At 38.4% G+C, this 24,529-nt stretch overlaps 1 protein-coding gene across 12 annotated transcripts in view; it reads right to left on the reverse strand.

The window, feature by feature from the left end:
* Nucleotides 1–24,529, reverse strand: part of DMD (dystrophin) — a 1,298,312-nt gene that overhangs the window by 619,060 nt on the left and 654,723 nt on the right. The gene's annotated exons all lie outside the window — the stretch shown is intronic.

Here is a 24,529-nt window from a genome sequence, read left to right on the forward strand (position 1 = left end):
CATGGACTAAATTTACTGCATATGGACAGCATATATTGCAGTAGCACCTCGACCCTAGGTTTGAGATCTTCTAACTGAAAAACAGGTATGTAGACACACAGGGTCCAATTGAGAGGTAAGAAATAGTTACCCATATTAGCTCAGTCAACCTGACTATGATTTGTAAGATTATAATCTGTCAGTTTATAATTTATTAACTTTGTTAAATTATGATTTGGGGAATAAATTAATTCAAGCTTAGTTCCACCCCCATCCTTTCCTTCTCACTTGTCCACTATGCACCTATGCAGACACTGAGGTCAGCGCAGAAGGAGGGGATGCCCCTGCAGCCCGTGGTGAGACAAGGCTGTCCCCCCCCCAGCCCATGGAGGGGAGCAGGGGAGCAGATGCCCACCTGCAGCCCAGGGAGGAGCCCACACTGGAGCAGAGGGATGCCCCCGAAGATGGCCGAGCGAGCAGCCTCATGGTGTTTTGTTGCTGGCTGGACTTAAACCGTGACATAGGGGTATATGGACAGAGGTGCATGCAGCATTTTCCCTGGAAACCTGTATCATTAAGGGTTTATGGTATCTGTAATTGGAAAAGATTACTTAAAAGAGAGGCACAAAATGCCGAGTCTGACATTAAATAATCCGAAGTAGGACTTAGTTATCCAGCATTACATGTACATACACTATATTTCTTATTTAAATGTACATATACATCTTTATGTATACTATCTTATCATATATAAATATATATGAATACATACGTACACACACATATATACTGTACTATATATACGCTATATTTCTAACATCCATCCACCAGATTAGAAAGCTTTGCAGCAAGAAGAGATGTGACAAATAACCTTGATGAGGAAAATAAAGTTGATGAGATTTTCTCAGACCATGAAGTTGCAAAAACTTTTAAATCAGAAACTGCACAAAAAGAAGATTAACTCTATAGCAGTTGGGATTGAGATCTATCTGATCAAATGGACCTCAACATATCTCAGAAAGCCATCTGGTCATTTTAAGCTTCCTCTATAGTCAATGTAGAGAACAGATAATATAAATATCTAAATTCAGATATAGACAGTACAGATATAGTGGTATAGTATAGTACAGGTGTATCCTGACACTGCAGGGGCATGTGTATTCACCAATTCCCTTGATACAGAAAACACTTTCAGTCTCAGCAATACCCAAAGCAAACCTTCATATTTCTTCCTGTTCTCTGAATGTGGTATAGAAAGGACAAAGCAAATTCTCTGCATCCAGTATTTTGCCTTGCCCAACATTTCTTTGGTCAAAAGGAGTCCAAAGCCACATGAAAGCAGGGAGTTGTGACTTTAACACGTTCAGTGGATACAACGGGAATTTGATGAATATTGATAAGTAACTTGTTTCTCCCTCAAATGCTTGCCCACGCGTCTACAGTCACCTTGTACATGATTTAAAGTGAGACCACTCTGAAAACTGACAACTCCAGAGTGCTTTGGGGTATATAATTTTCAACCTCCCACTTCTGACAAAATCATTCAGATCCTCTAGCATCCTAAGCACTCTTGATTAATAGACTCCTAAGAAGTGACTGACACTGAACATACTGATTTCAGAAATCACTTGTCTTTCAGTGCAGATGAAGGGACTCCAGTCACCATACTTGCTTGTACAGCACAATTTAGGAGTATTGTAAGATGCTGCCTTTGGAAGTTGAGAGAGGAATGCATGACATGATCTGAAAATCCAATATGCTGATGCAAAATCTGGAGACCAAAGACCATTTGCCCACAAACTAGATGAGCACATTTGCAAACAAGGAATGAGGTGTCTGGATCTGGTCGGTTACTGAAGACAAATGGGTAGCCAGAAGGCTCAACTTGTTACCATTGAACAGAAATAATGATGGATAGCAGAGCTGTTATACACTTAGACCTGGCTTGGGCTGACTGAAGCCATGCCAGAGCGCAAATAAGGGTGGAGTCAGCAATGCAAGTATATGCTACCACTTGATCTAACTCAGTTAGGAAAGTTTATAATGACTGGATGGAATAGCTTCCAGAAAATCACTATCAGTTCTGGAGGTAGCTCTCAGAAGCATAAACTGTGGCTGTCCAATACAGGTCTAGTAATCCCATTCATATCATCCTTCTACCTGTTCATCATTGATCTCAAAGAATAAAATAGGTGTGAAGCTAGCTGAAATTATGCAAGCAAGTTATTAATTGAAAAATTGTTGCTGAGGTGATGCTAGAGGCCAGCTCTGTACAATGTAAGATGGTCAGCTACTGCTGCAAAAGCCTCAATAAATCTTTCTGGGCAGTGGAGAGCCCGCATTGTACATCCTATTCTTCAATCACCAGGGGAAAAAAAGCAGAATATCATTGAAACAGACTCTAAGGTTATGCAGATTAAAACTGTAACAGGTAAGTTTAATGCAGTTTCTGCCTTCAGTTATTTCCTACCTGAAACCACCACTTTTTTTTTTTTTTAACACAGAAGCAAAACAGAAATCTAGTCTTTTGGGAACACAGCAGTACAGCAAGAATCAATAGAAGCTGAACAGACATAGCCCATTTATCAGAGAAAAGAAGCTCACATATTATGAGGCTCTGAACTTTCATATAGTCCATATGTCAGTCCCACTGGACAGTGAGAATTAGTCACAGAAGAAAAGATATGAAATGAAACTTAAAAATAAGCTTCATTTAAAACTGACTGGTTCATTTTAACAACATTTATAGTCTCACAGTAAAGAAAGTAATTAGTAAAATATATGTGTATTCAGATTAGCAGTGTTTAAATTAGTCATAGCAATATTATAAGTTTGTTTACTAGTCAATTTAGTTTTCTTGAGAAGATATTAAAGCTCTATTTAATAATATAATGAACATGTTCCGTTTTCTTCTGATTTCAGTACAGAAACTTTTACGTTCTTGTACAACAACATGCAATTATGATCCTAAAGAACTGTAGCAAGATTCCAGGCATAAGAAATTACAAAGAAGAGGAAGAGATGAGATTTCCAAGCATTTACAATTAATTTCTAGTTATTAAGTGTCCCAGTTGGAGATATTTTTAGTTAATACTTGTTAATTGAACTGTCAGGTATATTAAAACAGACTTGATAAAGATGCCCATACTTTGCCACTGCTACTCTGACCTAACTATTTAATAAAGCTTATTTTACTTCTTTGTGGGGAAACTAACCAATGAAAAGTGGTGCATGAAGCTATACAGAGTATTTGTAGTGCATATTTCACTAAGTGAAGTTTTCATAACTCATATTTTGCTGTTTTAGAGACACCCACTTTGGTATGAAAATTCACAACTATAAATCTTTTCAGTATTATATTTTAGCAGAAAGCTTTGAGTGTTTTATTAGCATAAAGAGTTGGGCAGCATGATGGAGTTGCCCATCTTTTAAACATGCAAATGTGGTCATGTTAGTTGGCACATACTGAGTCTGGAGGTGTGTCTACAGCACTAAGAGTATTAGGGTCTTTATCACCCCTCTGGGGCATACAAAACCATTAATCAGGCACTGTGAGAGATTAAGCCCAGGAACATTTTTGGAATGATGTATATATGGCCTATTTCTTTCTGCAGCTGTAGCCCCTGGGGGCTATACCTTTTTTTGTGTCACAAAAAACCCTGAGAACTCTTTCTAGGAAAACTGTCCAGGATCCACAACAAGAGTTTTAATTGTTATGGAACACAGACTTATGTTGAATTTAATGTAGATGTTTTAATTTGCCCATAAAATCAAAGAGTTTGGAATTTGGAAATAAATCTTCCAAGAAAGTCTGCACTTTTCCTCAAAACACAATAATTAGATAGCTTGGACTGTGGCAATGTTCACTGTTTCACTGAATTTATGGAAGAGAATATCTAAGCAGGAAAGAATACTGAGGAAGGCTGTGAGCAACACATAGGGGAAGAAGTGGTATGTTTCTGCTGGAATAATATAAATTTCTCTACTTTAATATTCTTTGTTAGAAGGAAGTATGTCATCTATGATTATTAACACTTAGCACAATGAACAACTCAGCTTTCACAGGAAAAAAATGAGATGCTCTTAAGAGCAATAAGGTACAACTAAAAAGTATGGATTTACAACAGGGACTAAAGAGGCTTTAATTCCCCTGCCCTTATTAATCATATTTCCCACGTTTGTGGCTGGCATCTCAGGGATTGTGCCTAGCAACACAATTTTTCTCCAGCTTTTCAGATCCACTTGCCAGATACGCGAGTTAGAGACAACTGTCAGTCTAGGCAGCAGCCAGAAAGAAATGGCAGTGTCTCCCTGAAAGACAACTTGACATCCCAATCCCATTCATGGCGCGTGACCTACCAGTGGCTCCAAGAGAATCGTTACTGCTTCTAAGAATTCCTGGAAAAATAACAATTAATTTCAAAATAACATTGCATTTTGCTTAGAGTTTGCAGAACTGCAGTTCTATGGCACAAACTTACTTATCAGCAGAAAACAGCACTGAAATAGATTTTCACAAAAAGATCTTGAGATTCCCCCTGCTTTGTCTGCAGCACTAAAGAAAGTGTTGAAAATCCCTTCTTGCTAGCCAGAGTAACCAGCTAACTGCAGTGGAAGCTCCCGCAATTGGTTCTCCACAGATACTTTATTCCCCTTCCTTCTGTAACTAGGAAACACAAAGCTATAGTCCCCTGAGGATAAAGTAGTGACAGCAAAATAGCTCTTTAAGCTACAGCAGCTTCCCCTTTTGGGGAGGGGGGAGGGCTGTACAGTTCCATTTACAAGATGACAGTCAGCTTGATTTTTCCAAAAAAGAAAACCCTTAAAGTAGTTTAAAAAAGGCTCCCAGTCTCCTGCCAATTCCTTGGGATCAATACAGCATTCTCCCATTCAACTAATTTCTCCCAAATCGCTGTGGGAAAAGACACACTAAGTTGTTTAACTAGAGAAGGACACTTCCTTTTGATCAAGTTGTGTTAAGCTATATTTTAGTTCTCTGGGCCCTGATTATTTCTGGTTCAGTCCCAGGTAAATTTAGTGATTGTCATAGGCATATTCCAGCATCAGCAAAGAACCATACTGATCCTAATGGTGCTTCTGCAGTAAAGCATCTGTACAGAAGGGACTGAAATTATTATGAAAGTGGTGCATAACTGCAGAAGAAATAGCTGACTATGCACATCATGCTACGTAAACACAGATAAAAATACTGCATTTACCCCAAGATCTGCCTTATATTTCTTAGAGAAATCTTACTTTAATTGTTCCTTTAACAACAGAAGGTCAAATAAGTAGATTAAGATATTAAGAAAATAGTTTTTAAATTTCAGAAATTATGGCTGTGTTTACTTAAAAAAGTAGAGCAGGTGTTTAGATCGCTTGAAATTAGGCAGGAAGAAAAGGTGCTGCTCATTTATAGACACATGCATACAAAAGAAAGGGAGGGAGATGAAAGGTAGAAGGAACCCTACTGCTTTCTGTGCTAGCCAGGAAAAGGCTCAATAAAACAAGCTGTAGAAGAATAAAACAATCTTTCTTATTTTTGGACATTACCCCCAGGGAAAAGCTTTGACATAGCAGCAAAGTCTACTTACCTATGCTTTGCTTCCCTTACACGGCAAACATCTCAAGGCTCCACTTCAGGGGGTTTTACTAGATGGAATTACATCCTTGTATTACAAGGTTCTGTAATTAATTTATTCTACTTACTATAAATATGTCTCAGTAGAAAACTGGATGACAGAAGGAGCTGCATATTAGCAGAAATCACACACAACACACCATTTATATTACTTACAATATCAAGAGCATTAAAATGAGAATCCCTAAAACCATATTTAATCCTAATTGTTAGATTCTTCATTGTCGCGAGTAAAATCTTCTTAACAACTTCTAGGTAACTTCGAATAATTTTTTTTTCTACTAGTAATTTAATTCAACAGCCATCTCCATAGAATAGTTTAGCTGTGTATGTGCAATATACATATGTACACTTGTCTGTATATATATAAAGGCTTTATTTCAATTTTTCAGTCTTTGCCTGGTATATACTGATGACTTTGGTGCATAATTTCAAAATTGCCTTACATTTCAAAACATACTTCAGGTACAAAAATGCTGACTAGAGAAAACGTTTAAATTCAAGGATTATCACACCACTGTAGCCAAGATTTCTTGTGCTTTTTACCACTAAGTGGCAAAACCAGTGCTGCAGTAAGAGCCCAAGACTAAAATTCAGACTTCCCATTCAGAATCTGTGTGTCACTCTGGCTTAGTAACCTACCTTTTTGTGACTCAAATGGTACTAACGCAAAACCTAACTGCAAAAGATTTGCGCAGATGGAGTGCGAGATTAAACCTGTTTACCACTGTCAAGGCTGAGGTGGCTGAGTGCTGGGTCCTGTCCAGGGTGGACATATGCTGCGCAGCCTTCCACCTTTGCTAGTCACACAGAAATAGCCCATCTGCAGCAGCTCCGCTATTCGTCAGGCGGTTGGCTAGATCAGGGGTTATGTAACTGGGTAACAGCTGAAAACTTGGGAAAGCTGTAAAAATTAAACCAAATCCAGTAAAGCTTTCCAAATCCAGTTGTCTAGTGATGGTCTTCAAGGCTTTAAGGCTTTAGGCTGCAGTCAGGCTTCGTCCTTCTGCCTTCGTTAGTCACCAGGCTTAGGGAGAAGCAGAACGAACATTCACAGGCCTCTTCTTTGAAACACTCACACAAAAAAATAGTAAAACGAAGTTCCCAACGTGACAGCTGAGCTGGAACCACTGAAACCAGCAGAGTGCCAGGGGACTGTGGGTATCACGGCCTCACTGGCCCTGACTAGCCTCATTTGGACCCACACCCCTGCCCACGGGCCCGGGAGCCCCATTCCATGGCAGACGGACCTTGGACCTACGCTGCAGGTTGTCTCCTGGAAGGACCCCTTGTCTCCACTCCCGTTGTTGGCCTCATCTCCTGGATGAACTCTGGACCCATGTTATAGTATGGTTTCCAGTCCTGTCTCTGGCCTTGTCTCCTTTGGCTCCTGAATAGGTGCCCTGGGTGGGCCCTGGTCCTGGTTCATCACTTTGCCTCAGCTGGGACTGTCCATGGACCCTGTTAACCTGCACCCCCCTCTGCCCACTCAGGTCAGGTGCTGTGGGACTGTGCCCCAGTAAGGGCACTGCAGGTACTGGGGTCGCCCTTGGCTCCTGGCTTGTCCTCTCTTGTGGAAGAGTCCTGTTTCTGCTACCTGACACAGAGCTCCTAACCTATGGTAATATTATATAAATACTGACCAATTGTGCAATGCAAAAAGTTTCGCGATTATACCCTGGTTTAGCATGGCTTTTGCAATCAGGGTTTTCTGTTAATATCATAAATATGGTATGTTATGTGTACAAGTATACTGTAAACCTTCAACTATGGAGCTAGTTCAAGTAGTAAGTTCTTAAGTAGTAAGTTCTTACACAAGTAAGAACACATCTGCTATGACCATCTAGTACCATAGTTGTAAACTTCACTGAGCATGACGTGGTCCGCAGGAAAATACGGTGTTAGTCAACCTCATTGCTGCAAGTCTTTAAACCTAAAAGGGTGTCATTAACAAGCTGTGGCACTAACAATTTCACAAATAAGAAACAAGAGGCCAATAGATTTCTATTGTAGAGGGTGAAGAGGTCCTCAGTATCAAGGGTAAGCTGAGATAGGCCACTCTGCTCCTTATCTTGGCTTCTGATTTCAGGAGGCTGAAAACTGTCAGTAGATCTTCGTTCTCATCTACCTGTTATGGGAATACGAAGTTGCACTTTGTCCTTCTCTCCTTCAGCAAATGTAGGAATAGGCTGAGCAATCAACAGCCTTGAGGTCACATTTAACTCACTAGATGATTAGATGAACTTGTATACCCAGCCTCCTTTACAAATGCTGCTGACAGCAGCAGAAAGAATACTGTTGGGTGGTTTTAGAAATACCAAATGTCCAAAATAACTATGCATTAACGACAGTGATGCATTGTTTACTCATCCTTCTCATTACTTAGGACCAAAGCAGAGTATAACAAAGCTATCCTATTAGCTATTGCTGTTCCTTCTCTGTAAGCAGGTAAGGAATCTGGAGTATCTTATCAGCTTGGCACTCTTCAAAAGTGCTAAACAAACAACCTGGTGTCATTTAGCCTAACTGGCGAGGAACCCTGACTGCATCCCAGGATTTACATAGGTGATAATAATGAAAGAACAGTATAAAAAAAAAGAAAATAAAAAAGAAAGAACAGAATGAGCTTAGCTTCCTGGCTGTCTTGTGCAAGACAGTAGTGTTGTTTTGAAGTTACAAATAAAAGAAAGAGAAAATTTTAGAGAGGTAAATCTGCTTTTTTTTTTAAAAACTTCTGCTATATAATCCACTGTTTAATGACCAGACAATTCAAAGTTAAGGTAGAAAATAATCGTTGCATGCTCTTTGATCAAAGTTGCAAGCTTATATGATATAAAAACCTTGGATAATGGTAAGTCCTAGAAAGCTGCTAGGTGTTCATAGATCTTTCTATTTTTTTTTCCAATATGACCTTCTCCTACTCTGTTCATGGACATAACATATTCAAGATTGCAGAAGCACACACACCGCAGAAGTCAACTGTGTGGTAATCTCCACAAACAACGTGCACCTCCTCTGTCTCCAGCAGAACCTTAGAGAGAGTGGAGAGGCTACACGTAGCCTGCTCCCAGAGTCACCAGTTATGCTAACACAAAGGGCAAGCTGAATCAAGAATCCCATTCTCAGCTTCAGTCTCACCTGTCTGTCTTCCATTTAAGCACAGGAAGAGATCAAAGGCAGTTCTCTGAGGTATCCCAAATGACTATAAATGCTGATATATCATTTCTGCTCTGGCTTAGCATGTTACACAATGCTCAGATGATGGCAAGAATGTTCTATACTACTGTTTCAACATTCCTAGCAGCTACTCTGAGTGTTACCTATTCCACCTTTCTATGTTATTATGCCAGCCTCTTCCTTGCTTTAACTACTTTGGAGGAGGAGGACTAGACTAGAGAGTTAATGGTAATGGGTTACTGAAGTAATCTGAATTGGTAAAGAAAAAGGATGTGGTGACTGTGATTAGTTCCTGCCTGTCTTTCACCAGACAAGATGCTACGTCTGTCAGATTCGTTTCTGCAGTGAATATCATGGAACTGATTTAAAAAACTAAGTGTCTGTAACTTCTGCTGATTTCTACTATAGCAGTAGATGACAACTCTGAAAAAGAGGCCTAATAAAAAGAGTGAATCCAGTCAGGAATTGACTTGGCGACTAAAGCTGACTGATAAGTCTCTATAAATGTTTTTATATGATTGTGCACTATTGCTCCACAGACCATAAGCTGAAATAAAAGCTTGTTGCAAAATAATTTCTATATTTTTCAAGAGTCATGAGTTCTAATTCTCTTTTCCTACTGGTTTTATAGCAGTGGAGTTGCTTCTGACTTACAGTGCCATAAGACAGACAAGAATCAGCATTAGAAGCACAGAAGGCCAGTGGTTACAAGAGCCCTTGTATTTTCTTGCCATGGAACTATAGATCTCTTAGTCTAGTATGGACAATTGCCCTCCCACTTTTACAAATGAAACAGACAAACCACCCAGGTATTGTTTACAAATCTAACTACATTTTCAGAACTGATTGGAGAACTGGTACCAAAACAACATCATGAACAGCTCAGTATGTGCTACTGAGACTCCATACTGATGTTATTACACTATGTGATTACTCTAGGGCAGAATTGTACTCAATGTACGTGCATTTCCTGAAAGTTTATAGTTTTGAAAAGGGAATGCTAAAGAACTGCATCAATTTTCTTCTCCCCCATTTTTTGTTTGAATGATAAATAAGGAGCAAAAAAGGAGAAAGAGGAACTGTCACATACCATTCTTTGTATGTCACTTACTCTTCTTATCATTCAAAAATATTTACTTTATTTTTAATGAAAAATTTGAATAAGGAACAAGACAGCATCAGAGGCTCAAAATGGTGACTATAGTAGTGCTTTATACACATCATTATTGGATTTATGGGATGGATAATAGAAACAAATTTGCTAATAAATTCATGTCTAGGTATGTTCCCATCTTAGTGGTACCTAAACAGTTTAGCTCAAAGTACTTTCACATTTTTCCATCCTAGCTCCTCCTAACCTTATCTTTCTGGAATTCCCTCCTATATCTGGCAGAACTTTGAAAGCCCCTTTGCATTAGGAAGCAATCAAGGGATCCTGCTTGACCACTTACCAATTCATGTTCTTGCCTGGCTCTTTAGCAACCCCCTTGGGAGAGAGAATACAGGATAGGTTGTCAGGCTTCCAGAAAAGGAAGTAGAAAATGTCTCCATTCCCAGACTACACTCTCCTCTACAACTTCATCCTCTGCCATTAGGATTTCCCTCACCTTCAGTGAGGAATGGGGAGGGTTTTGTTTCCCAGTCTCATAATAGAAAAGGTTTTAGGGCAGGAAAACCTGGGAAGAAATGACAGCAAAATTATTGTGTTCCTGAATGGGAAAATTCACATTTCATAGGATATTCTGACATTTGAAAGGTTATTGTCTGGAAGAAATTACAGTTTCATATATTTACGTATTCGCAGGAAAGAGAATTCAACGCTGTTTGGAAAGTCCTGCTTCAAGATATACCAAAGGAGCTGAGTGGCCCCTTGTCCCCAGAGACTTGAGGGAATTCCAGCTTGTCAGATTCCTCCAGTCCATATTCTAAGGTTATATTTAGGATCACCAGGCTTCAGGGGTAATTCCCAGGCAATCATCTTGGAAACAAGCTCTTCCCTGCTACAGGATGTGGAGAATGACATCAGTTTATAGGATGCATAAAGACTTGGGGAACTGACCAAATGATTGTGCATCAAAATTGGAAACAAGAAGAAATGCAGTTTAACTGGCATTACTATTGTGCCAGAGGATTTAAAGATAGTAAAGAGAATTGTTGGTCTGTTTAGTGCGCTGCAGGGACAAAGACACTCTCATGGTTATTAGAGGAATTTATTTCTAGGCCTGCAGACTCCCACAGTGTCTACTAAAGAGTATCAATTCAGAAATGCAACAACATTTTTTCCTTTCCGTTACTGCCAAACTACAGTGCTTCTCATTAATCACCCTGACAATATGAAAATGTGACATTATTCTGTTAAGTATTTCTATGCCTTCTGTTTTTTCACTGATCTACCACGTCAAATGCTATAAACACAGAGTATGCAGTTGTGTGTAGTGCAAAAGGAAAAAAGAAGAATCCCTAAAGGAATCCTAATTAAAACGTGTTTGAGCCTAGGGTATCTGTACTGGAGCTTTAAGTTTTCTAACTTCATTTTCTTGCTTGATTATATTAGAATAATGGCTTCTAAAAATAATATTCATCGTAAGAGGCCAGCCAGCAACACTTTGTTCCACGATATTAAAGCCTTAACGTAAATTCTTAATCCCACCATTTCCATCCTGAAATCCGAGGGAAAACAGAACCAAGGCAGGAAGGATGGAAGAACCTTAAAAAGTCCAGAGCAAAAGATGCCCTGTAACAGTAGGTGCCTGCGCTACATGCTTGCTGTTCGGGATTTACGTTTTACCTCAGCTTCCAGTTCGTCAGAGGGGATCTTGGCTTCTGACAGAAGGCGAAAAGAAGCGGGAAAAAGCGCCGCGGCCGCGTGACGTTGGGTCCGCGCGCGCCCTGCCCCCTAGCGGCCATCGCGTGGCGTTTGGCTGAGGGGAGCGGGCGGGTTCCTCCCCCCGGGGGACTGCCACCTCCCGGGCACAACGGGCAGAAAAGCGGGGGAAAAAGGAAAAAAAACCAACCAACCCAAACCCTACAAAATGTAAGCCAAGGCTGCGGTCTTTGCTAAAGCGGGAAATAATCCGCAACGCCTAGTGTAACCTGACAATACTTCCCCTACTCGTTAAAATGCAAAGAATTTCCAGACACTTTGGTATTTCTAGCACCTGCTGTCACAGCATCTCAGCCCCTCTGCGTGCTCATAAAGGCGGTACTTGAGAGAAATGGTGCTCTTGGGGGCACAAGGCTGCGTCGGAATTTAAGGTTCTCTTCTTGGCAAATCGGAATATTTGTATCTGATCTTAAAAAAGGGTTTGAATATCACAGCTCTTCCCGTCCTACTTATAAAATGACAATAATGGATTTTTGCAGGATATTGCGAGTCTGTTTAGCGAGGCTTCTGAGGGAAACTAAGAGGCTAATAGGACTATATATGGAATTAATTTAAGAGCTATTTAATATGTAAGACAGCTTCCATTATTGCTTATGATATCTTTGCAGGTCATCATTAACCATATGACACCTGAGTAGAAAAGTCTTGTGTTACACAGCCAGAAAACATGACTAAAGGTTTTCTCAGAGAGAAGTAGTCAGGAATGAACCTCACGGGTCATGAGAGCAATGCATCTTGAGTGTCCCTACAATGCCATGGCTTAAAACTCAAATTGCAGAACGTGTACCATTTAGGAAGACAAAATAGTGCATAACCTTACAAAGGGGCAGAGTTTGGCCTTGAAATACCAAAATGTTCAACAATTATCTTGATAACATTTAGAAAACTCTGTTTTTTGGCAAAACGTGCAAATTATTTTGATTTTGATTATTTCTTAGTACTACACAGAAAGAAATTGCAATTACTGCATTTTACATGCTATAATAATATATAGAGAGCCTATATGAAACACTGAAGCATGTTAATTGATATTTCAGAAAAAATATTATTAATCAAACAATTAAACCTTTTTTTTCCAGCCTATATCCCTAAACTATTAATCTCCTGAGTGAATGAGTTCAGAGTTTTTACTCTTTCAGAATGCAATGATGATTCTGGAAGTTGAGATTTACTATTTTTGCCAGCATCCTATTTTCAGACTTCCTTTTTAAAAATCAAGGTGACAATTTTATCATATTGAAAGCTTTAAAAGCACCTAGATTTTGGCATACAATTCTGAGATAACAGATGAAATCTGTGACAGCTACTGTATAAATACCAAATACACAAATCCTAGTCATCTGAATTCTTTAAAATGTGCTGGCTTATTCTAAACAAATATTGAAACTATGAGGGGTTTTTTGTTTGGTTTTTTTTTTTTGGTTTCTTGTTTGTTTGTTTGTGTTTGTTTTGTTTTTTTTTTCTTTTTTTCTCTGAGAACAGAAGCATAAGCATTTTCTTCTACTTTGGGGAATATATCCCACAAATTGTTGATTTTATGGCTGTTCAAACAATATTTAGAATATCTTCAGCTACATTTTCCTTACATTTTGCTTTTCAGTAACTATGCTACCAGACAAAACATACAACTATTGATAGCCTATTTTGTTTGTAGAAAATTCAGTCTCATATTATCAAATCACATTCATAGTCCACATGAATTCTTTCTCAAAAGATAAGGGATTATCATAAGATACTGACTGATGGACTCACAGGACCTGACACTCCTCATATTTGTATTTTTTTTGGGGGGGGGGGGGGGGCGGGCAGGAAGAGAGGGCAGGAATCTCACTGAAAATAGTATTATTGGGCCACAAGGCAGAAATATAGTTCAAGTACTTAGCATCACTGCAAAAGACAAAAGGGAATAGGGAAGAAGGAAAATCTCCCCTTCTTGGCCAGGAAGTGGCACTAGTCACTCCTTTCCTAGGTTGGCATCAAACCACTGCCTAAACATATGCTTAATTTTAAGCCAATGAGGCCAGCTTACACATTTGATGTGTCTGAAGGTTTCACTTCAAGCTCTCTAGTGTGGGCCAGTAGACTAAATGCTCAGTTGCAGCTGAAGCACATTAGGTGCATTCCTGGAGCATATCTTCCGAATTTGTTTAATCCAACAGGAATCCAGTTCAAATGCTCCAAGAGCCCTTCTCAGCACGAATCAAATCACGGTGGGGACCATCAGAAGATCAGTTTCAAAGGTTCTCTTCTGATCTGAGCTAAAGGAGTAATGTGTCAGATGGACCACTTAAAGGACTCCTATTGCCCAGGAAGACAGCCCTAGGAGTGAGTGCTCTTAATCCCTATACCTCAAGACTAAGCTCACAAAACCACTCACAGAGCTAAGCTTTATGGCACCCAAGTGATATGCGTATATATGTTTTAACCTGAAACCATTATATTTCCAGTTCTGAAGAAGAAGGGACTATGTCTGTCAATAAAATCTGGACCACAGGCTTTATAAAGACGACCAGTTTCATTACCCTTCCTTTCTCAAAATGGTTCCAAATACAACACCAATGTCTTTCAATCTGAGATGGTAAAACTAAAAGTGACTAGAAGCAGTTTCATATATGCATACAACTACACACACACAGATACGTGTACAGAGGGTTAAATTTATAACAACATACATTATACTTAGGAAGGCAAATTTATGGCTAAGAAAAGCCACACATGGCACCTTACAATAATAGCTAACAAAAATGGTAGAAGGGGGCCCTTTGTTGAACAGTGATAAAGGAAAAATCAAACAGTATTGCTTTTAGAATTTTAAAAACTAGAATTGACAGTAAAGAGTTTGTATGTCTGAAACAGTGTGAGTAAAATGACAAAGGATAAGATGACTTTGAAGACATTTCTGAAAATCTGCATAGTTAGAAATTACATTCACATTTTTTGGTTTGTTGAGAAGCGGGTGCTTACTCTTCTGAAGCACATTTTAAATCTTTAAAAGTTCAAGAAATCCAAGGCCTGCCTTTGTTAAATAAGATGGGCAGATACCTCAGGACCACACAACAATAACCTCTGATTATTAATGTATTCCAGAGGTCTATATAAAGTAGGCTCTAGACAGAGACTGCAGGAAATCTTACTGATGAATGAATGAGACTTTGGACATCTTAAGAGAGGCATACTTATATTAGAAGGTCCTGATTTCTTTGCAGAATTTTCCACCGGATGCAGTACCTCCTACCATGTCAGATAAGTATTATGTATTTTCTTCATGAGTATGACATTGAAGTTCCATAAAAATAAAACTTCCAAAAGTCTGAAAAAGGTAATGCAGCTATAAAGAAAGGAGAAGTACTAGCAAGGTCTCACAGCCTTTGTGCTTATAGGCATGGTTGAAGGAGAAGGGGAACTCCTAGAGGCAGATGATGGGCAAGCAGAGAATTATGTCAGAGAACTCAACCCATACAAGTCCCTGTGACAGACAGGATGCACCTCAGGATGCTGAGAGAGCAGGCTGATGTTTGGGAAGGCTGCTTGCTATCATCTCTAAAAGCTCATGGAGATCAGGGAGAGGCCTCTGACAACTTCAGAAAGGCAAATGTTGCATCTGTCTTCAAAAAAGGCCAAAAGGATGATCCAGGGTACTACAGGCCAGTAATAGTGGGAAAATCATGGAGCAAGACCTCTTGGAACACTTTTCTGGGCACACAAAGAATAAGGTGACTGGGAGCAGTCAGCAGGGGTTTACCAAGGGTGAAGCATGCCTGATGTATTTGATTGTCTTCCACTATAAAATGTTGAGGTTTGTGGATGATGGAGAACAGTGGATATCATTTACTTTGACTGTAGCAAGGCTTTCAACACCACCATGCACAGGAATTTGGTATCCCATTTGGGATGCTACAGTTTGGATGGGTAGACAACCAAATGGGTAGAGAGTTGGTTGGACTGTCAGGATCAGAGGGTAGTTCTTGATGAGTTGTACTCTACCTTGTGGTCAGAAAAAAGAGGAGCATAAGAGGTGTCCATCATCAATGACCTCAAGCTGGCAATAGAGTGCACCTTCACCAGATGCAGATGACATCTACATCATAGAATCATAGAATGGGTTGGGTTGGAAAGGACCTTTAAAGATCACCTAGTCCAACCCCCAAGTACTGGGGACCCCAGAACTGGGTGCCGTACTCCAGGTGGGGTCTCATGAGAGTGGAGTAGAGGGGGAGAATCATCTTTCTCGAGCTAGTGGCCACGCTTCTTTTTATGCGGCCCAGGATACCATTGGCTTTCTGGGCTGCAAGCACACATTGCTTGCTCATATCTAATTTTTCATCTACCGATGTCTCCAAGTCCTTCTCCACAGGGCTGCTCTCAAGCCATTCATCACCCATCAGGGTGAAATCAGAGGTGAAAAAGCCAATACGCTTAAGTATAGAGCTGCCATTCAGAAGGAGCTAGATACGCTGGAGGGCCAAGCCAACATGAGCCCTGTGAAATTCAAGGACAAATGAGAAGTCTAGCACCTGGGAAGGAAGAACCCCTAGCAACAACAGTTTGGGAACTGATTGGCTGGGAAACAGCTCTGCAAAAAAAGGATCTGGGGTCCTCTGGGCAGCAAGCTGGACGTAAGCCAGCAGCGTGCCCTGTCAGCAAAGATGACAAAGTGTATCCTGGGCTGCATTAGCAGCAGCACAGCCAGCAGATTGACAGAAGATATTGCCCCTCTTCACTCAGCACTCATTGGGCCACATCTAGAACACCGTGTCCGATTTTGGTCCAATACAAGACCTTAACAAACTGAAGCGAGTTCAGCAGGGCTCCACCAAGCAAGTCACGGGGCTGGAGCACTTGTTCTGTGAGGAGAGGCTGAGGGAACTGGGCAAAGAGATGGCTTCAGTGAACCCAACAGCAGCCTTCCAACACCTACAAGGAGGTCATTGAGAAGACACAGCCAGGCTCTTCTCAGGGGTGCATGGTGGGAGAATGAAAGACAACAGGCATAAAGGAAAATGAGAGGTTCAGACTAGATGTAAGGAAAACAATTTTCACCAGGAGGACAGTCAAGCTGTGGAACAGGTTCCCAGGAGGTTGTGCAGTCTCTGTTGTTGGAGGTCTTTAAGACCTGCCTGGCTAAAGCCTTGCGCAACCTGGTCAACTGGCTTTGGCCCTGCTTTGTGCAGGATGTTAGACTGGGAGAGTTCCTGAGGTCCCTTCCAACCCGAATTATTCTGTGATTCTATGACACTAATTAAGGAAATGAAAATCTCCTGTAAGTCACCATAGCTAGATTTTATATTGATCCGTAGCTTAGGACAGAGATAAGTTCCTAAAAGAAATTCTAGTGAATTTCTTTATGACCAACAGGCTAAGCAAATAAAAGATGTATTTTCTTTCTATTTTTAACCTAAGGAAATGAGACTTCAGTGATTGTGCTGTCCCTCACTCATTTCCAACAATAAATTTTCTAGCTTTTTCAGCCAATTTCAACCAAATCTGGCAGGGAAGTACGACTCAAGGGTAATTGTGTTGTTATAGGATTTTGAAAAATTGGTTGCGGGAGAGAAGAAAGAACGCCCTATTTGTTTTACCACTCCAGAAAGACAAGCAGAGGGTCACTATGGTCCATTTTGTTTGGCATCTGTATTCCAGCCATCCAGTTAACACATGCACAGCTCCAAAATATAGGTATGCTCTGTATTCTGTGGAAAGTATATGTGAATTTTGTTACTGTTTTCCAACATTGGCACCCCACTTCTTTTCAATTTTATTGCTGTCATACAAGACTTGCAGACAGGAAGAATAAATCAGATCATCTGCCCAGAACAGAGGCTATGCAATCTTACAGTATTATCCTCATGTTGTCCTAATAGATAGAGAATTGCCTCAAGGTCTTAATGAAGTTATTACTAAACCCAATTTTCCTGAGTGATATCAGGCATAATGATATAGAAGAACAGCAAAATAATTGTCGCTCTTATTTTATTTTAGTGTAACTTCTGCAAGAACATTTTCAATCTCATGCTATGAATTAATCCCTCTTTTACTGGAAAAGCAACTGGACACTTAAGATAATTACCAATCAGATGAAATATCTTAAAGTGAAAGTCTCATCTACAAGGAAATGATATATTCCAGGAAGCAACAAAGAATATCAAATCAGCAAGAACTACTTGCAATGGGTCAATGGTATAGTCCCCCCAAAACAAAAATAAATGGAAAACAGGCATTTTTCTTGCTTTTACAAAAAATTTCTGGAATGCTCTGCTTCGATTTAAGAAGGGAATTTCTTTTCTGTGTTAAATAAAACAATATTTTTGGTTCCCCAGATAAATAAATACAAGGCTAAATTAACCTCAAGGGTATAGATTACAAAATTTTCTGGAACAGAGACTACTCTAGCAACATGCAGTGTATTTAATGCCATAACAATGAGCCAATGCAAACAGGTTTTTTAGGTTGATTCCCATAATATTCTGGCTCAAACCAGAAGTATTGATTGCATTTTGCCCAAATAACCTCAAACACTGACTTGCCCTTCGAGAAAAGGAATTTTGAAAGCTGACTACTGAATTACTGAAGGTCACCAGGACAGAAGACTGAACTTTCTAAGTCTCAAAACTATTAGTACCAAGGTCTATGACTACCACAAAACTTGCTGCTTTCTGCTCCAAACATAATGAGTGTCTTGTCTCTTTGGCACATAGGGGTGTATGTAAAACATTTATTAAAAGAAAAAAACCTGCATACAAACTACCTTGGAGGAAGAAAGAGAAAGTTATATTTATTAGATGATAGCTACAACATGAACACAGCTGAGAAACGACAGTGATGAAAACTGAATAAAACAGAAAAGTGTAACTTCTGAATTTAGCTACAGATGTTAACAGACCAGGCTCCCTCTACTGTCAAAAATGCTCTCCCAGGAGCTACTTAAATGTAGGTGTACAGTGCACCATGGTGACTAGAGAGCAGCAATTCCTTAAAAAGCATCAAGGGAATTCTGCAACGGAGCTCACCTTAGTACATCCAACACATGTTGGACCTAATGGCAGTTCCTGCAACATCATCCTTCATTTAGTGCACAGGTGACCCACCTAAATATTCACCCAGCCAAAAAATTCTTGCACAGCAAACCGTAATGATTCAATACCAACAGTGAAAGTATACCTTCATTGTCAACACTTCCAGAAAGTACGAGAAGTCATTGCAAATAAAGTTTCAGACCTCAGGATATGCTGCAACTCTCTTAGGCTATGCCTACACAGATGGATGTAGCTAAGCATAAATGAGCTCTGCCAGTGTTTTGAGATGGTTGGATATAAATCAAGACTATCTGGGAAACTACATAGCTGCACAAACATAGCGTTGTCCCTAAAGCAAGTATACCCTGCATTTCATAGCTTATGACACTGACCACAATGTCATATTATTTTTATATCTGACATAAAGGCCCAAGACGGTTCATAGCCAGACAGCTCAGAACCTATTGGCCTCTGACCATATTTGTCTTCATACATATTTGCATTCCCACAGTTCTACAGCCCACATATTCATGACTAAGCTGTAACATTTCCCAGACGTTTCAGTGAAATTTTTTTAGTTTGTACAGCAGAAAAAGTCTCTAAAATAATTCTTGTATGAATGTAATGTATTTTTGTCACTGGAGCATTTTACAGTAAAGTTATGCTAAGTTATGCTAATTTTCAGGCTTGGGGGTTGGTGATTTAAAAACATTCAGGATTCTTTTTCAGCTGAAACACTTTCACAGCACACAAACATGTTATTTCAGATGAGACAATCAGATCTACTTATTAAAAGAAATCCTGAATTAGTTATTTTCACCTCGTTTTACTATACAGACACCTTCAATTCCCATATCAAGAATTATCTGTTAAGCTCTAAAACCACCTGTATGACAGAGATTTAATAAACATTACTCCCTTCCCAAAAGCTACAGTATTATTTCTCATTCTGCCTCAGATTTGCTCTATAAGCTTTAACAAAAAATTTTAAATTTCACTTGAAGCTATTCCATTTAGAAGATGTTCTTACATACATTGCCCTATGAAAAGAGACACTTTAATGGCCACATATAAGGCAAAAATATTTTCCAGCTTATGCTGTAAATTAAATCTTTCTAGTTACAAACTCAGCAACAAAAATATTCCCATACATTTTGGGTTTCTTTACATTATAAATATTGACAGAAGGCATTACAACATCTGCTACTATGTGTTATTAGAAATATGACCACAAAATATTATTTCTCTGCCAATTCTTTAGGTATAATACACCTTTCTCATTAGGCCTTATCAAGCCAATCAACAACTAATTTAAGGCTACTCAGAAATAGTTGACAGTGTACTGCTGTCCAAAATGAAAATCATTCTTAGTATAAGCCTATTAACTAGTTCTTTATGGTTTGCTCTTGTTACTATAAAAATAGTTAGTTGTTTGTGACTTTTATAAAAGCCATCAATCTGTTTTGGCACCATTATAATGGATTTCGGTTCTTTTCGGATAGAAGACTGGCATATCACTTTTTTCCTCTTTTCAGAATTAGCAAGAAACACTTTGTAAAGATATCTGGTACCAACTTTCCCACATTCTCTCACAACATTGAATTTTTTAGTAGATTTCAGATTAATTAGAAGAGCATTCATCTAGTCTACAATGTATGCCATGGAAGATAATTCTTAAATAAGACATGAAAAAGGCAAAAATTAGTTGCTTGAAATTAATATGAGGGATCCATTAGAATTTTAACTCATGGTCAAGAAACAGTTTCAAAAATGTTCAAGGTCTACAATATTGTTAAATTTAAGTATTTTGCTTTTAAATTAGATTCTTTTTAGTATTCTTCTTTTTTTTTTCTGCTTGTGCTTAATTTTTTTTTTCTTACATTGTTTGTGAGTGATCTGTAATTGCTTTAGAAATATCTAAAATTAATGTAGTATTGGTCTATTCTGGAAAAGTTTGTTGCACTTTATTGATTCAATGACTTCTGGCACTGTTAGAAAGGAATACTTTTAGGGAGTACATGTTGTTCACAGAAACAAGACTGAGGCATAAATATCCTGGGAAGACAATATCCTGACAAGAGAAACAAGGTCTTCCACAAGTGGTAAGTTGATAAGATAAATAGTTATTCAAGACCATCATTTAAAAATCTATTTTTCTATTATCGATTGAATAATAGTTAATTTTTTTCCAAATATTATGTGTTCTTATTGAAGATCTACAGGGACCTGGTGTTAGTGTTATTTCCTAAATAGTCACGATTAATATAAAAAAACCAGTATCTAAGGCTGCTGCAAAGAAGGGAGACTATTGTTAAATCCTAGTACGACGACTATGGCATCTGAATGGTTACTCTTACTGGCACTGTAACATAACTCTACCTTACAAAATTCAGACTGTATTATCTTAATGTGACTATTGGAATGACTACTGGAAAAGGTAACATAGAAATTTACTATCATGAGGGCAAAGGTTGAAGTTATAAATGAAATCATAAATTACTCCTTAGCTCACAGAAGACAAATCATGCCATTGCTGCTGTTTCCTGGATTTTGCTGTGCACTCAGAAAACTAAAACCAAAGAAACAAATGCCACTTGGCATAAGATGGCATCACCCCCATGTATCTGTTGGAGACACAATCAATTACCATGTTCGGAAATGAATTTGTACAGAAGAGAAACTCCTGTCAAAGAACCATGCTAGATCTAGGCTTTACTTAAAAAAATCAGTTGAAGACCAGTGTTTCAATGAGTTTGTGAAAAGACTAAAAATTTGCATTCATCCTAGGTTTCCAATACAACTGAAAGAGTACGCTAGGATGATCAGAGCATTTTTGCTTATACTTTTTCAGTGAAATATTGCGTGTTATCTTACAGTAAGTACAGTATGAACACTTATTCAAATACAGGAAACATGCTAAAGCGACAATGGGAAATGAGGTTTTCAAATACTGCGGAAGAACTGGACTCGTAAAGTTATCTGAGTATTTATCATCACAATGAATTTCTGTCAAACTGGCATGTGCTCTGCTGTTAAACAAACTGAAAAATCTATTTTGATTTCTAATTAAAAGGGACTCACTATAAAGTTAATTACAAAGTATCTAGATATGAATCAGGACTTCCAGGAAATCTATTTCACACAAAAGAATTCAGCATGAATGTTTCTATTGATTTCTATGAGATTTAGAGTAAGCTCTCTGCTAGTAACTACAGGGGTAAGGAAAGTTTTTTTGTTCTTCCATCTATAATGGTGACAGTTGACTTTGCATTTACTTAAATAATAATTCATGCATTATTACAACCCTTTGATTTCCTAAACCAAATATTCAGAAATGAACATAGTATAGTATATTTGCTTCTGTAACCTTTCAAACATGGAATACTCACATTCACTTAGGCACACTCCCTTGAAAGCAAGACAGAGCTCCAATGATAATTCCAAAACTGTCCTAAAACATCATCATCAATAGCATATCTCATAAACACAGCTTCATCCCTGTCTCAAGGGCAGACTTACACTGATACTTTCACCCCTTACAGACACAAACTGCTAGAAGCAAAATGCTAAAGGCCATATTGTCTTCCTTCATCTCCTCCCCAGCATTCGTGTGCGGTCCAAAGGCACCTCACAAAACGGCAGAAGCTATAGGGATCATCTCAGAGTTCAAGCAAAACCACTGAAACAGTGACACAGTGAGACTGACACCACAAACAAAAGATTTAGAAGAAAAAGAAAGGCGTGCAATCCAGACAGCAGTCAAGCTTATCATCACCTTGAGTTGCTGTCCCTCATACTAAAGGAGGATGGCTCCCCCAGGCAAACACCAGCTGGAGTGTAAGCATACTTTACACTTCTCTGGTGCCTTTATCTGATGACCTCAAAATACTTGACAAACATTCATTCATTTCACCTCAGAATACTTTCTGCTGCTGGCTAAATATTGTTATATATAGTCTAAATAAGCGATAACTGAGTGGCGGTGCTGGTGGTTAAAGCTTTCAGCTACTGTAAATCGCTCTCCTTGCTGCGCAACAGTGGTAGAAAAAGTATATGGGGAGATTCCAAAGGTTTCTCAGAGCTTGGTCTACTGCACCAGTAAGAGTTTGGGCAAAGCCAGTCTCTGGGAAAAGTGCAACACCAAATATCCCCACTTTTTATTATCCGTATGTGCAGCTTGGCTCTAGTCTCTGATTCTAATTTATCCTTCATTTCTGTACATGGCATCATGACAAACAGAAGAATCTTTCTTACCACACCAGAGCCAGGCTTACTATTTTTAAATAAAGTACTGTGCATGGGAGAATCTGGAAACCTTACCAGATTATAGATCTGTCTCTGTTTCTTACACTCTAAATGTTGAGACAAACCAGAGATGACATGAAGATTACGGAATTATATTTTTTACTATGATTCTCTCTGATTATTATTTTTTTAACTTTACTCTCTCCAGCAACTTAAAATCAAAGCTAGTGACTGGCTGACAGTGGAAATAGTATGTCTGTACAAACCTGAAAAGTGACAGTTGTTGACCAATATTTCTAAACAAAGAAAACACAAAAGTTACCAAGGCTTGGATTGTAGGACAAAATCAGTGCAGCCTCAACCCACAGGAAGTATTTTTTCCTTCTAGTCACTGCTTACATGTTTAGATTCTTATCTCTTCCTACAATACAACATATCAATTATTTGGACATTATATTTTTTTTTAGAACAATTATAAGGGTTTTAAGAACAGTTTCTGAGATAAGGGATATTTCTAAACATATGTGTAGTGTAAAAAGTGATATCCTAGCAAATGTCATTCTATTGTCTTTTGGGGTAGAATATCAAATGAAACTTAACGTCAAGTTTTCAGCATTGTCTGAAGAGCCAATTTTGTAAAATTCCTATGAATGGACAATTTCAATGAATGGAACTAGTCAATATATAATGTTTTTCATTATCAGATTAATGATTTACATTCTCAGAAGAATCATCAAGGACTTTTCTGTGGTAATTCAATAAAAACTTGAAATGATGTCTTTTTATTTAAGGCAAACTTATTTGTTAACTCTTAAATTACTCGTACTGGGAAAAAAGTATATCCCATAAATCATAAAAAATTCTCTATTACTACCAGTAACATCTGATATATCATCTAATAAATTAAAAAAAAAAAAAACAACAAGGGCAAGTATAGGTATTTTATTGCACAATGCCAAAAATTTTAAAGATATCTACTACAGAGTGTAAATAAATTACTGGATTGCTAGTCTCTGTTGTGTTACTAACATGAGCCATGCTTGAATTAATAAAACAGGTTTGGCTGTATTTTGTATCGTAATACGATTCCCGGATTACAAACACCAGAAATAACATAAAAGGAGAAAAATAATAATAAGTATTATATGATACTGTAGGAGATCACAGCTTTATTTATTATCATTTTAATGCCTTTCTATACTTCTCTTGATTGTCCTGCCTTGCTGTATAATGTCTAATATACAGACTTATAAAAAGATGACACTGGATTTAGAGCTGCTAACAATTCTAGCTGTGCTCCTTCGACATAAAGTGAGAACTGCTCCTTGAACTAGTAAATCCTCTGCAACTAAAAGGGATTTTACTCTGATGCACCCATTACAGATTCAAATTTTTAAATCAATAGTACAGGTACTAAAGAGTAAATGCCTAATACTATCTCAGGCTAAAGGTATGTCATTTATAATGACATAGGAATACGTATGCAATATCATGCCAGATTTTTGGTCCAATGCAAGTGGTAGTTGGTCAAAATATTTTCAATTTTACAAAAATGCTCATAAATTAAATTACAATTACCTATAAATATTC

Source organism: Buteo buteo, chromosome 8, assembly GCF_964188355.1.
Source record: "Buteo buteo chromosome 8, bButBut1.hap1.1, whole genome shotgun sequence".
Taxonomy (NCBI): domain Eukaryota; kingdom Metazoa; phylum Chordata; class Aves; order Accipitriformes; family Accipitridae; genus Buteo; species Buteo buteo.